General features: G+C 40.9%; 1 protein-coding gene across 1 annotated transcript in view; it reads right to left on the bottom strand.

Annotated features, from left to right (window-relative positions):
- The window catches only part of LOC109030794 (leucine-rich repeat, immunoglobulin-like domain-containing kekkon 5 protein), a 628,607-nt gene that overhangs the window by 188,239 nt on the left and 425,154 nt on the right, over positions 1-15,214 (bottom strand). The window contains exon 2 of the transcript XR_011899432.1: positions 11,664-11,722. The gene's annotated coding sequence lies outside the window, so the exon portion shown is untranslated. The remainder of the gene's footprint in view (positions 1-11,663; positions 11,723-15,214) is intronic.

Below are 15,214 nucleotides of genomic sequence, written 5' to 3'. Positions count from 1 at the left end.
CACGCCACTGATGAGGAACTACTATTCCTGGCTCATTCATAAAAGCACCTATATGCATGTGGAAACAAGAGGCACAAACGTTGCTTTTAGAGCAGGCGAGAAATAGAATATCCTACAATGATACAATTTGGCAACCTTGATTACGCGTTCAGCTCTATCCCTATTGTTTAGAGAATTCGACTAATTAAAGAGGTGGACTCCCCAATAATTTAATAATCGAAAACCATTAGCGTCTCAACTTGGAGCGCTTTTGTGGCTTCGAGGTAGATTTTGGACAAAACCAGAGGAGCTATCGCAAAATCTCGCGAAATTTCACGCGGGAATCGTAATTGGCTTAATTGAAAATCCTAGAAACTCAATGGAATTCCATTTGGCAACTCGAGCGCTGACAACTCGAGAAGGTAGTGCGACCGTTGCAGAACCAACGCAGGAAATGAGACAGGATTCGCGCAATTAATTTCACAGAGAGGAGCAGAGAGATCGAGATTGCAACAGAATCATTCTTGGACCGAGGAAAGCAGACACGAACAAAGTACTTAGACGTGCTTATCAAAGTACCCGGTTGTAAAGGGGGATCGATAATGGATACACGCTATTTCAGATACAAAAAGTCCGAGAAAAGTTCCTCAGTCCAAAAACTTAGAATTGCATTACTGGTTCCGGTGCATGGAGAAGTGTTCTCCAAACGTTCGAGGGACGAGATTCAAACCAAACCGAAGTCATAGTGATTTAAAGTTTCTGGTGCAAAAACCGTTATTTTAAGAGAAAATCTGTTGAAAATTCTGAATTATCGTTTACGGGGTTGGTAATTCATCGTGGGTTGAAGTGCGATTTTTTTGCCCTCCAGTGCAAAAAAGGAAGTAATCGGCTCGCGACTTATTTTTAAGATACTTGTGAGAGGTTTTCCGTCAGAATCTCAAAATTCGATTTTTTGTCAAAATCTCAAAATTCGATTTTTTGTCAAAATCTCAAATTCGATTTTTGTCAAAATCTCAAAATTCGATTTTTTGTCAAAATCTCAAAATTCGATTTTTCGAAATAATCTCTTTACTTAATATTTTGCCTCTGGGGGCCGGTATCCCTTTACCCGCATTACCGTTTAAAGGAAGAACACTAGAGATCTTACTTCCAGATGTTGACAAACTGTCTTCGATAGAGGTGTAATTTTCAAAAAGAGAGGGAAATTTAAGTTTATTTCTATTCTAATTTTTAAAAGAACTGCATTCGCAATTTGATATTACACATCAAACAATCAAGGAAATAGTCTCGCATGTTCTCAAAAAACAACCTTTTTTTTGGCCAAATTGGACGGTAAACGTTCACATTTATTTAAATACAACGAACGATGGATTCGGAATTCGAGCAGGAATAAAGCAATACTGCCGTGCTAAGGGAGAACGCCGTATGAACCTTCGGGCGTTGCCAAATTTCCGTCGGTAAATCACGAATTTTCGGGATGATTTGTAAATATTTTTCTTCCAATTTTTCACATAATTTTGGTCGCAATTTTACCTAAAGTTCTTGAAAATATCTCGGAAAAATATTCATACCTTTTCTCATAAAGTAACATTTTATCGAAGGAAATTCGGGAACTCTCGAATGTTCATACGGTGTTTTTCCTTAGCACAGCAAACATCAAAACCATGTAAGAACCGCGAACATACTTCTTTATGAGAGAGCTTTGGGAGGGAAAAACCTCGTAAACACCATTACTCAGTTTCTGCGTAAAAAATCATAACGAGTTCGACCGGGATGGAAGTAACAATTTCTCCCCGCGAAGAAGCCGCCTCATCAAGGGTCGCGAGGTTGTTGTTTTACTATAAATTTCGAGAGTCGTTCTTGCCCGGGAGAATTAATTCTGAAATTTATTTAAATTATACTCCGAATGAGGAGGAAAATGAAAAGTTTCTCTAAGGTCGACAGACAAAGGCGAGCCGAGGGCAGGGAGGTGCGGGGGGGGGGGGTGTCGCATGGGCAGGGTTCTCTTCTGCCGGGGCGAGGAAAAACGCCCTATGAGGATTCAAATGTTGCCAAATTTCTCCCAGTAAATTATTGTTATTGAGAAAAGATATGAATATTTACACTATACATTTTCAGATACTTCATACGAAATTCCGAACGAAATGCTCTGAAAATCGGGGGGAAAAATATCTACAAGTTTTCCTGGAAATTCTTGTTTCATCGAAGGAAACTTGGCAACGTCTGAAGGCTCATACGGCGTTTTGACTTGACGCCGTAGTTCTGAGCTTCTTCGTGTTTGTTTAAAATATGACGCTGTTCCCCTCCCGATGGATCCGGGAGACATTTCAAACGCTCAGCGATGAAAGCTCACAACTGCAATTCGACGTGAGCCCGGCCGTCCGTACAACTCGATGTTTTTGAGGCTCGTGTGATGTTGCAGATATGTTGTTTTGTCGAGGAAGCGACGATTTGAGACGCTGTAGTGCAATCTGTTCCTTCTCGGCCGACTTAATCAAGGCACTTGCATCGGCTCGAAACTTCGGAAAGTATCTCCGACATGTATAGTGATTAAAAACTCCACCTTCCTTCTCCGCGATTTCGGAGACGCGCGGCTTCTTGTTCCGTCGCACGGTGGATCGAGCTTATAAGGAGGTCGGACATGAAATTTTTGGCTAAAGTTTCAAATTTTGATGTTAATCCTGTCACAAATTCAATCTCAAGAGGTGTTTTCACGAAAAACACAAATTTCACGAATTACTCGAACAAATGAAACCACTTTTAAACTTGTTTGTTTCATATTTTTAAAAACATAAGCTTTCAAAGATTCCAGATTTTGTCCGACTTCTCCTATTGACTCGGTCAGTGTGCGTCGCTCCCAGTGGCGTGGCGTGCTTTGCGATATATCGATTGATCTGCCATTTAAACCTACGGAAAAGTATCGATAAACGGGGTGTTCGCACCTAACACCTTAATAATCGATTCTTTACCACAGCTTCAAAACGGAAAAATCTATACTATTATCGATCATTCATGCCTCGCCTCTGGTCGCTCCGGTTCTTGTGCTATATAAGAGAGAACGTCTTGCGAACATTTGAAACTTGTCACCGGTTCCCCCCGATTGAATATTTACTTTTGAGGGAGGCCATGATTGTTTAATTCATACTTTTAAAAACATAAGCTTTCAAAGATTCCAGATTTTGTCCGACTTCTCCTATTGATTCGGTCCAGTGTGCGTCGGATTATGGATATTATTATTTGAACGGTTCAGATATTTTAAATGAAATCGTGGATGGAATTCTCGGAAAAATGAACCACTAGACAAGGTACGAATTTAAGCATTCTGAAACATGTTTAATAATAAAAATTGCACGTACAACACGATTCTTGCATTGAAAATTACTGAAATCAACTCCTAACTAAGATATTAACGTTTTTACTTTACATTGGTTAAGGGGATTTTGAATTGCCCGGTCGCAAGAAACGCAATTCTCCACGTGAGTCAAATCGCGCCTCACAACAGTTTGGGCAGGCTTCTCAATCGAGCATTGTTCCTTTCCTACCCTTTATCGTTCAAAGTTTAAACAATTTGCTATAGCTGAGCCAAAGTCTCAAGATTGGGGTTGCCAGATTTTCATATCGCAGAGATTGTCATGGTAAAGTTTAGCGTGTGATTCGACTCTCTTAGACTATTGTGTTTTCATGAGCGGGTGGTTTGAATTCATGCGTCAGGAAACATTAAATATCTTAGTTAGGAGTTAATTTCAGTAATTTTCATCGCAAAAATCGTGTTTTACGTGAAATTTTGGTTAGGAAACATGTATCAGAATGCTTAATTTGTACCTTGTTTAGTGGTCCATTGGAAGGAAATCATTCACAAGTTTCCTTGAAAATCTCCATTACATCAAGGGAAAGTTGGCAACGTCTGAAGGCATTTCTCGTTTTTTTTCTCAGCATGGTCGGCTAGTTATTTGTTTCGTCGCTTGAGTTTGTGTAATAAAAAAAAAAAAAAAAAAAAAACGCTTCATTAACATTTGAACATTGCTACATTTCTCTCCGATTAAACATTAATATTGGAGGAAAGGTATGAATATTTATTATTTTTGGCATTTTCGGATAGTCCTGATTAAATTATCTGGAAAGGTGAAAGAGATTCAATCTATCGGAGTTTGTACTTTATTGAAGGAAATTCAACTTGTATTGTAGGTATTCATTTACAAAAGAATTTGTATCGATTCGTTCGAAAGTTTCGAGGAAACTTCTCATGTAGCAAATCCACGAATTTTCCGAAAAATCGGTGCATATTATTCTGTAAAACAAAAAATGAATATTTCTAAAAAATTTGGCAACAGCTGATGATGTTTATTGGTTCTTTTCATAGAAGAACTACCGATTTATTCAAAAGTTCTCGATCGAATGAAGAACAGTGACGAATTCGCCCCGTGAACGATTCGAATGTCGCAGGGCGGGCAAAACCCCGAAAAAGAAGTGCAAACTACACTATTGAAGTAAGGAAAAACGTCATATGAGCAATCAGACGTTGCCAAGTTTTATCGGAAAATTATTTTTTGTTGCACCAAACAATGACTGTACCAATTTGTCGGAAAAATGTTAGGAATTTTCTCCATGCCACATTGGTGTATGCGAAATTTCCTCGAAACTTTCGAACAAATCGACAAAACCGTCCTTTTGTAAATAAATACATTATTCAGAGAAATTTGGCAAGCGTTGAAGTAGTTTCGTTCCCTTTCGAGAAACAGCCGAGAACTGGTCTTTGCAAAATCGATGATTCACTGTAATTAACAGTGATTAAATGTACAGTGGGCAAGATTCTCTTTCACGATCAGCGCGATAACGGCTCCACGCGCCTTCACTGTTTCAAGATACCTCACGCACTACCACGGAGTTAGTTTAGTTGCGTGACCTAACCGAACCCAACTGAACCATTTTTCGCCAGGGATCACTCATCCGTTAAGAGCGCGCAAAGTGTGGGGTATTACAAAATCATATTCACTTGGTTTCGAATGAGTTTTCTCTTATTTTCTTTGCAGTTTTAAGTCATTGGACGCAGGTTATAAATCACTTTACAAAATTTACCTCGCTAAAAATAGAATAGTTTTCCTAAATTTCACTGCCAAGAAGAAGATGCAGCGTATTCTGTTGTCCGATTACTTCCAAGTTTCCTGTTTTGTTCGCCGTTCAAAAGAAGAAGTCGCCTAATTTGCTTGACGAAAATTGTGCTTCGTTTACTCTGTACTCACGGATGCGGCTTAAAATGTTATATCGGCTCGTGCTCAGTCAATATTAGTAATACTTGTTACAGTGGAGTATTTTCTGTCAGGAAATTTCGTGCAAGGAATACTGCAAATTTTTGTTCAAACTAATGGGTAATTTTTTGTTTGTTTCGTGAACGAAAATTCCTTAAAATGCTCAACATAAACTATTATGCCGTTGATGAATGAAGAAGCAAGTAATCAGACGAAACTTCGCAACGTCACAATGTAATTAAGTTCCTCTAGCCGTGCAATTGCGGTAGCAATTAGGCAACACCGGGCTCCGTCATTCAATTGCATGTAAAATAATCGATACCTATCGAATCAGCTCGCCTCACCCGAGATTAATCATTTATAATGGCTTTAAATGGAGGCAAAACAGTGTTGCCCTTTGTTTGATTGCCATGGCTTACCTCACGCCGATCGTCTACTGACATCTGGAGAAATCTGATTCCGACCGGTTGGACCACGGTCGAATCCACTGGATTTCTCTTCACGCGAGACAAAATAAAATCAGCCTTTGAACACACCGTCCCTGAATTTAAAGTTAATCCCGGGAGGACATTTTTCCCCATGTGCGAGTAAATCTGTTGAGCTGTGATTTCGCAGAGCCCTCCGATGAACCCGAATAAGTTACGACGCACCACACTTAGCAAGAACCGCGTCCTCGCGTATGATCCCTGTGGGACATGAGTGGTTTGGCCGGTGGGTTGGGGCCGTGCGTATTATCAGGGCCGCGCTGCGCGGTGCAAAGGCGATTTAGCACGCGGCCCGCGCGGGCGTTCGAGGGGGCCTTTCTCGGGATTTGCATTTAAAATGGCATTAAACGGTGCCCTCTTATTAAATCACGAATGTCTGGCGCTCATGCGAAAAGCCCATTATCGAGCACCTCTAAGTAAACTCCTATAATTCCTCCCCGACGGATGACTCCCGGCCTCGCTGAGTTGAAGAGAGACGTAAGTGCTCCGAGAGTCGCGTGGCACATGCGTCTTTCTTCGGATGAGCCCTGTTCGTTTGCTGACTCGAGTGCGTGCCGCGACCATGCACCATACTGCCGTGCTAGGGGAAAACGCAGTTTGAACATTAGAACGATGCAAAATCTCCTCCAAATGGGCATATTCTTTTCTCATTTTTTTATTTTTATGAAGAGAAGTTTGTGAAAATAATTCAAACCGTCTTATTACGTTTCTGTGATACAAATTTTTTCTCAAATATCTCTACTAGTTCATTCAAATGGAGAAATTGCACATTAAAATTGTATTGCTAATTCATCTGTGAGTGTTTAATGAGCCGAGTTTGCAGTATGTTTCATACATTTGTTTCTAAAATATGGAAATTGGAGGAAAAACCGATTTAAAAGCGAGAATACGTGCCGCCTTGTGACGTCACCTGACGGCATTTCCCATTTAAACATATGTACTTTGACAGATTATCTTATTTTGTCATACTTCCATTAATAATTGTTCAATTTGGAAACCAAGGATATCATCGAGCCCAGTTCTTTCAGTAGTTACATTTTAAACATGAAATTTACAAAATTTCAGACACCTGCAAAGTCTCCATTGAATAAAAAAGTAAGTAATCAGTACAGTATTAAAGTAAGGAAGTAGTATTAGTGAAATCGACGGACAAAGCCATATACAAAGAAGACAAAAGGAAAATAGAGCAATCCTATTGATTGAAACAGGCGGTTGTTATAGACTTGAAGGGGGGGGTGATGGACTTGGTTTGTCCTTGCAGTTGAGTATCTTGCAAGGCAAGATGCTCAAGTAGTTTCGTCGTTTCACCACCGATACACGGGGTTTATTACCACGACAAGGGGAAAATGTAGTGATTTTATTGGTTGGATGATGGACTCTGATGATGGGGTCTGGGGACACGTTTGAACTGATTAGATGTAAGTAAGAATTTTTTCATGTTTTAGGAATATAATGTAAAAAATAGAGCAAAATATATGGCGCCTAAACTTATGCGAGATATTTTTGCATCATTCATAAAATTTAAAAGACATCAGCAGAAACTCTGGTAGAAATTTCCGCAAGAGGAAAATTTTTTAGAACACTTTCTAAAAAATTCGTGTTTTTCGATTTCCGTGACGTTTCCCGCGTTTCCCTGACATGAAAATTGCTTGCAAAATAAAATTGCCTGACATGCCGAATTTTTGCAGATTCCCCGACGTTTTCCCTGATTTCCCTGACACCCAAAACAGCTCCCTGATATTTCCCGGTTTCCCCAGTCGCTATAGATACCCTGGAATAGCCTGCGTTCCTTGATTATGAAACTTTACGATAGGAGCCTCGCGTCCTACGCGCCCTGGGTTGTCACATCATTATCGAATGCTCTAATCGATAATTACCAGTGCTAAGATAGGGATTTATCGATCAGAGTAATGCGATAACGATTACGAATCGCCCGCTAATCAGGGCGGATTCCGCGCTCGAGATCAGGATCGATAGCGGAAACGCCACTCCACAAAATCGGTAACCGCGAGTTCGGAGGACGGGGAGGTTAAAGAGGAATCAAAATTAATCACTTTCGGAGCGGGTTTTTGCGGTGCGCGAGGGTGGGGCGGGGGCGAGAAGCGCGGCGGAACTGCGACGGAGCGGGGCGGCGCGGGGGAAAATTAAAGCACGATAAACATCAACTTGTTGAGGAGCGACCTGATAATTATTTCAATTTTATCGGGGGGAAAACTTGAGACGCTAACAAACAACGTTAGATAAGGGAGCGAGGGGCGAGGGGAGGGGGCGAAAATATCAGAAATCAAACGAGGCCTGGATGGGGTGCGGGAGGGAGGGGGCGCTATCGAGACAACCGGAATAAGCTCGGCTGCGATTCGCGACCGGATCATTTATCATTCAGGGCGAGGCGTGAATCATCGATTATCGATATTTCCCCATCTGAAACTATGGTAAAGGATCGATTATCGATGCGAACACCCTATTTATCGATCTTTTTGTATGGTTTTAAATGGTGGATTAATCGATACATCGCGAAGCACACGACGCCACTGTCATTTATCATTCTGTTTATAATTACAACGAGAGAGGAAGTCACTCTTTTATCACTGCGCCCTCCCCGTGAATTCTGAGGCGCGTGGAAATTTTCGGCTTCTCGGGAGATGAATCAACTTCCGAACAAAAGCCGGAGTTGTTGTTCTGGCCTCCGTAGGATTTATTCTTCCCAGCGCATGGCGTGTGACGTGCCTGAAATTCGAGGTATGGTTTTATGAAATATGAGATAATAAGGGGTCTTCCTTGGCTGCAAAGCGGCCCGTCCCTTGCCGGGCGCTACGAGTCACGGCTACGAGTGGGGTTTGGAGGACAAGACGCGTAAGTGCAGTTTTTGCTTTTTCAAGAAATACGTGTTTGCAGTCTCGAAATTACCCACATGGATCATTTTGGTGGAAAGAAAGGTCAAATCTACTTTTTGATGCCTTAAAAATGAAATTTGGAAGCGAATTTTTCACAGAATTTGCATTGCGACTAGTTTTACTTGAAACCATTATTATTTAAATTTTTTCAAAAACTGCACTTGTGCGCCTTGTCCTCAAAGTCCCTCAAATATGGTCAATTTGGCGTAATTTAATTAACCGAGAGTAAAAAGGCGGGGACAAAAATTAAGAAAAAAAGGAGGAGGCTGCTCAGGAATCTGCGATTATAATTTCCTGCAATCGGGCTACAGAATGACACCGCAGCGAGCAGTTCCATTTTAAATTGATTCCGCCGAAGTGACGCTGGGAAAGACGCCTTGCTGAAAGGGGGCGAGGTGGAGGGGGTGGGGTTTATTTCCTGCCGCTTACTGCAAGACTTCCGATAAATTGTAAATTATTTAAGGCGCAAACTGCAGTGTGTCGGAATTCCTCCGGCAGGAAAAACAGTGGAGCGCGGGAAAGCGCGACTGCAATTGCGAGAAAAAAGGGAGCCCGGAGGACTTGAGAGGCTGGAAAAAGCCGGCAGACGGGGCTCTCGCCGAACGCGACCGGGGCCGCCGCACACCCCGCTGCTCCCCCTTAAAATCCGGCCAAAATTCGCAAGCCCCGAGGGCTCATTTTTGGAATTGATGGACATAAAAGACAGAAGCAAAATGGAGCAATCTCATTGGTCGAAGCGGGGTTTTTTCTATATTTTTTTTTTTTTTTTTTTTTTGGCGTGATAGAGGTATAATTGGATTGCATTTTGCAAAAAGGAACCACTATAGCATTGCAATGATGCTAAGATTGTGCAACTTCATCTTTGCAATAAAATTGCGGAAATCGTGAAAAACTACGAAATTTAGATGGTAATTTTTGTCTTAAATTTACAGTTTTTAGCGAGTAAAATAGAAACTATTGATGGATAATCGGGTTTTTCCTCCAAGAAAAAAGAAGTTGCACGATCTTAGCAACATTGCAATGCTAGTGGTTGCTTTTTGCAAAATGCAATCCAATTATATCACATCTTATTTTCAGACCTTACGCGTTTTCAAAAAATTTCACTCTACGCGTAACGGAAAACATCGAATCACTTTGATCAGATAAAAAAAAGAAAGAAACAAAGATAAAAATGGTTAGGAAGAGAAATAAAAATACAAAGGCATAAAAGACAGTATGAAAATGGGGCGAAGATAGGATCGCTCCCTTTTCCCTATGTCTTCCTTGTCTATCGCTTTGTCTATTAATTTCCATAATCAGCCTGCTGGTCATACTTAGAATCACCGCTTAGGAACAGAAGCGCCATCTCGGATTCTGGATGCAATAGGATTATGCAGTTTTTTTGCAAGCTTAAAAGTGCTCTTTTGTTGAATAGGTCCCAAGAGATGAAATAGAAGAAAGAGGAAGACATATAGATGAAAATAGAAGAAAGAGGAAGACAGATAGATGAAAGAGCAAACATCCACGTCCTTCCAAAGTGACAAAATCTGAGACCATAAAATTTTGTCACCCCGGTGACGAAATTCGCCCCGCGAATACCATGAATGTCTCAGAGCGCGCGAAACCCTGAAAAAAAGTGCAAACTACACTGCTGTATTAAGGAAAACACCATACGAGCAATTATACGTTGCCAAATTTTATCGAACGATGGATTTTTTGTTAGACAAAACAATGAGTAAGCCGATTTGTTGGACAATTTCAGGGAATTCGCTCCACGTCACATTTGTTGCATGATATATTTTCTCGAAACTTTCGAACGAATCGTTACAACCACTCTCTTGTAATAAGTGAATACGTTGTCGAGAGAATTTTGGCAACCGTTGATGTCGCTTTGTTCCCTTTCGAGAAACAATGTCCAAAAGCGGTAATTGAAAACTCGACGATTCACTATAATTAGCAGTCATGTAATGTAAAGTAGTAAGATTCCCATTCATGATCAGCGCGGCAACGGCTCTACGCGCCTTCATCGCTTGATGATACTTCACGCACTACCACAGAGTTAGTTTAGTTGCGTGACCCAACCGAACCCAACTGAACAATGTTTTCACCCGCCGCAGACGTCGTTCATTTTGTAAAAATGCACACATAGAGGAGAGAAGAGGACAGATAGAGAGAGTAGAATAGTGTTAGCTAGAGGATAGTGTTTACAATTAACATTTGTCAAATTGTAAAAAAACAAAAAAGAAGAAAAAAAACGATCAGTGACGTAGTTTTCATAATTTCCCTTCCGTTAGGTCTGTGTTAAGAATACTTGAAAATAAATGATAAAATAAATGTCTCGTCCAGAATTTGTTACTGAAAAAACAGAATCTTAAATTTGCAGCCAATAAGTATTTTTTCATGATTTAAGAATTCGCTGCTTAACATAAACTACATTTTTGCTGAACTCAATATTTTTTTCTTGTATCGAGAAAAACTCAGCTTTAATCAAAATAAAAAAAATTCTTGGCGGCAAATTCAAGAATCATCATGCTTGAGCCAACAGTTGTTTTCCGAACTGTCCGTTGTGTGAATCGTTCTCTACGACTAAAACTTTTAAGGGAAAACATATGACGTTAAATTCTTACTCAGACCTTAGTCTGTGTCGCACTATCAAATACTCCATCAAAATGTCAAGGTCGAGTGCTGTGATTGGTCCGAATCATCGAATAAGCCAATCGCAACATCTGATTTTGATATTTTGATGGCTAGCTTTGATATGCATGTGTCACACTATCAAAGCTAGCCATCAAAATATCAAGGGCAGGTGTTGTGATTGGCTAATTCGATGACTCGGACCAATCACAGCACTCGACCTTGACATTTTGATGGAGTATTTGATAGTGTGACACAGGCTATTGTGTGACACAGGCTATTGTGTGACACAGGCTATTGTGTGACACAGGCTCTTGTCTGGTGCCCCATTTCAGCTGTTGAATAATTTTGGCCGGCATCTGAGGCTAAACACCCCAGTGAGCGGCTCGGAAAGGCGGGAGCGGGGGGGGGGGGGGGGCTGAGAATGTAAGACGGAGCTTACTTACAAGAACGTGACAGGCATGTCGGAGCGGGCCGTTGCCGATCGTCCTCACACTCCGCGGAACTGAAAAAAGAAAAAGAAGAAACTGACAAAGAGAGGAAAGAGGAGAGAAACGACAAGCAGTTAATTAAATAGAAGTTGACTGTATGCAACGTCTGTCGACTTCAATCCGGGGGAGTCAAAAAAGAGCCCGGAGCGGAGGCGATCCGGAAACGAAAATCAGATGTAAAAAAACTCGGAACTTTAAAGTGCCCGCGGAAACCGGATTAGAGTGCTGGTGAACTCTTATTGAATTCGGCGACAATCCTCGGAAATTGCCTCGCTGTCCTCACTTCCCGGATCATCTGGGAGTTTACTCCAAGATTGTCGATGAACGACGAGGGCCACCTAAAACTCAATGATGCGTGTTCTTCTTCATTTTTAGAAAATACTTGGGGTGGAGATGATGCCCATACTACTGGAGTGCCCTCATAGGGAGAGTATAGATGCTGGGCCCAACGAAGGACTTTTGGGAGGTTATGCATATATTTCCTTGAATTTATTAGATATTTTAGATTAAAAATCAAACAATATTGCCTGGAAAAAATGAAAGAAAAACAACCAAAACTTTTCCAATAAATCCGTATTTGAAAAAGGAAATTTGGCAACGTCTAAAGGCTTACACTGCGTTCTTCTTAACACGGTAGAATGCTGCACCCTGGAAACGACTTTATGGACACAGAAACTTGGCGTTGAAGCAGATCTTCTTATTTTTTCGTTTCTATGTACGCTCAAACGACCAGACAACGACTGTGCTACTAAAGCAACCGACTCATTTCTATTTGCTAACATGGAAGCTTTGGTTCCCTAATCAGAGGAGATATAGGTAAGTAATAATTATTTATCAAAGTCAAAAGTTCACAATAGTGGTCTCGGAGAAAACTAACTGTAAGTCGAGGGAAACGGCAAGGGAGGAGGCAGGTGGCAAGAAAAGATCTCTTGAGAGAATAAAAAATGAACTCGTTTACCATAGAATTTCACTCTACAGACCTGCATACAACTACTTACACTTAATGAGGGCGCGGAAGAAGAAGAAGAAGAAAACGAAGAAAAAATTGGCTGCAGAGGATGAATGTTCAAGTGCCCCTGAACACAAAATAAATAATTTAGATAAGGGAATATGGACGGCTTGCTTGAGCAGGCAGCTAACTCCTAAGTTAGTTACGCAAAGATCACAGACCATCCAAAGAGTCAACAAACCTGAGACACGCTAATTACCACTACGAGTCTGCAAATAATACGTACATACGAGAAGAGGAAGCTCAGAGCATCCCCTCAAAACTGTGCAAGGAAATTGTGCTAAAATCTCGCTAAGAGTGGGTGAAAAAATCCGATATTGTTTCAGAATTAAAACTCAGGGAAGAGACGCTTTCTGCAAATCCTCATGAGAAATACCGTTTGCCTCGAGAAATTCGGGAGTGACTTATTGCTCTCATACGAGTCATTGTGTGTACCTTGAGTAATGGTGATTTGAATGATTTGATGGATTGACAATGGTTGACATTTAACTTGGCAAATGACAGTTGCGAAGCGTGAATTATTGGCTACCAAAATTTTACCAAGTATAGTAGTACCAAAGTAAGTACCAAAGTAAGTACCGAAGTATTTGTTGCGACAACCTGATAATTAAGGGGCTTGGAGAACGAGGCGCGAAAGTGCAGTTTTTGTTATTTCAAGAAAGACGCATTTAAAATTTCCGAATAACATGGATCCATACGGCGGAAAGGAAGTTAAAACTCACCTTTTGATGATTTAAAGTTGGATTTTCGTAGTGAATTTTTCGCAGAATTTACATTTAAACTAGTTTTAGTCGAGTTCATGAGTATCTCAATTTTTTTCAAAAACTGCACTTATGTCCCTTTATGTGCCTTTAACAGGTTTAAAAGACAGATTAATCGATTTGTTGCAAAACAGGCCACGCAACCGATAGATGAAGTTAAGTAATTGATTTTCAGATAATTTACGGTGAGGCACGAACTGCGCACAACGAACCACGTTACATCCTCGCGTAAGTAACTATTGCTGCATGGAGCAGGAGTAGGTGTTCTGGCCTACCTCAAAAATGGAAGGCGAAACAGCAATGTGCGTCAATGCCGATTCTACTTGCTTTGGGTCCTCAGGCCGCCGGGAATTGATGATTAACTCACATTTCCAGTTCACTCGATACGATAAGGTTTTCACATTTAGGGGCGAAAATTCACGGTAACAACTACCGAGTAGTTTACTTCTCGGAGCAAAATCGGCATTTTTGGAAGTCATTTTAACAGTCGGGCAAGACTGGAATTATTTTAAATAAATTGACAATTAAAAAATACATAAAAAACCGCCGATGATAATCTTTTCACCGAGCGTTAGCCTAGGAAAATTGATTCGTGTCGCCGGAAAAAGGAGATTGAAGGCGGAAAAAAAGAGGTATTCTTGGGCGCGCCGGCTCTTAAAAAATTGAAAAAGCAAATTTAATCTCTATGCGAGTTGAATAAATTCACCACTCCGTAGCTCGGGAGCCTTGTGGTGGTGGGAGGAGGGGGGGAGGGGTAAAATTCTGATCCGGCGAGCGGTTCGCACCTTCAAAAAAGAACTCTCATGCCAGGCTGAGCATAACTGTTCCAGTTTCGCACTCATTAAAATGGCAAACGGTCCGTTTTCTCCGTTTCGTACTCGTGATAAGAGAGACTCAGGGACTGGTCCACATTTTTACCCGCTCGTTCTCTTTTCTCTTTGTTCCAACTTCGAGCCGAATGGGGCTGTTGCAAAATTTGTGCCGTTTAATTTTTGGCAAGAACTTGAAGGGCAAGGAGACACGTATTTTTCAGGATTCCATTTAAATTTGGATTCTAAAAGGGTGTCCATAGACTCGGCGAAAAGCAAGCCCTAAATTTTCCAGATTTGCCCTGAATTTTCCAAATTTTCCCTGAATTTACCAGAAATATTTCATCGAAAATTTACCGGCGTGGAATGGAAAACAATGTGGCATTGATTTCACTGTAAATGACAGAAGCGTGTGCGCTTCTTTCTCAGGTGCCAATAATTTAATGAGCTAAAATTATTGGAATTTTTAACTGAAAGCATTCCGACGTTCATTACTAAGACAGTGGTGAGGCGTGATAATCAACTATTGATATTATCCCATTTGAAGCTGGGATATAAAATCGATTATTATGGTATTCGCTGCAAATTCCCTGATACTCGATCGGTTTATAGGTGTGAATGGCATACTAATCGATACATCGCAAAGCACGCCATCCCGATGTACTCAGAGTGTATTTCACCCCGAATCAGGCTGAGACTCAGTTTGATTGCATGGACAACGCAACGCTAATTTTTTTTTCTGCTTCAAGTTTCAAGATTTTACAAATTTCCAGTCTTTTTGTAGAGTTCTTTGATTTCCCCGACCTAAAAAAATTCCTTGAAAATTCTCGATTTTCCGGGTATTTCATATCCGTGGACACATTGACCTTGTCCTGAAAGTAAAATTTTGATTAGTTACAAAATTAAGGACTTGGTTCCGCTCGATGA

The sequence above is a fragment of the Bemisia tabaci genome, chromosome 3 (genome assembly GCF_918797505.1).
Source record: "Bemisia tabaci chromosome 3, PGI_BMITA_v3".
Taxonomy (NCBI): Eukaryota; Metazoa; Arthropoda; class Insecta; order Hemiptera; family Aleyrodidae; genus Bemisia; species Bemisia tabaci.
The sequence above is the reverse complement of the archived record's forward strand: the minus strand, read 5'-3'. Positions and strand labels throughout refer to the sequence as shown.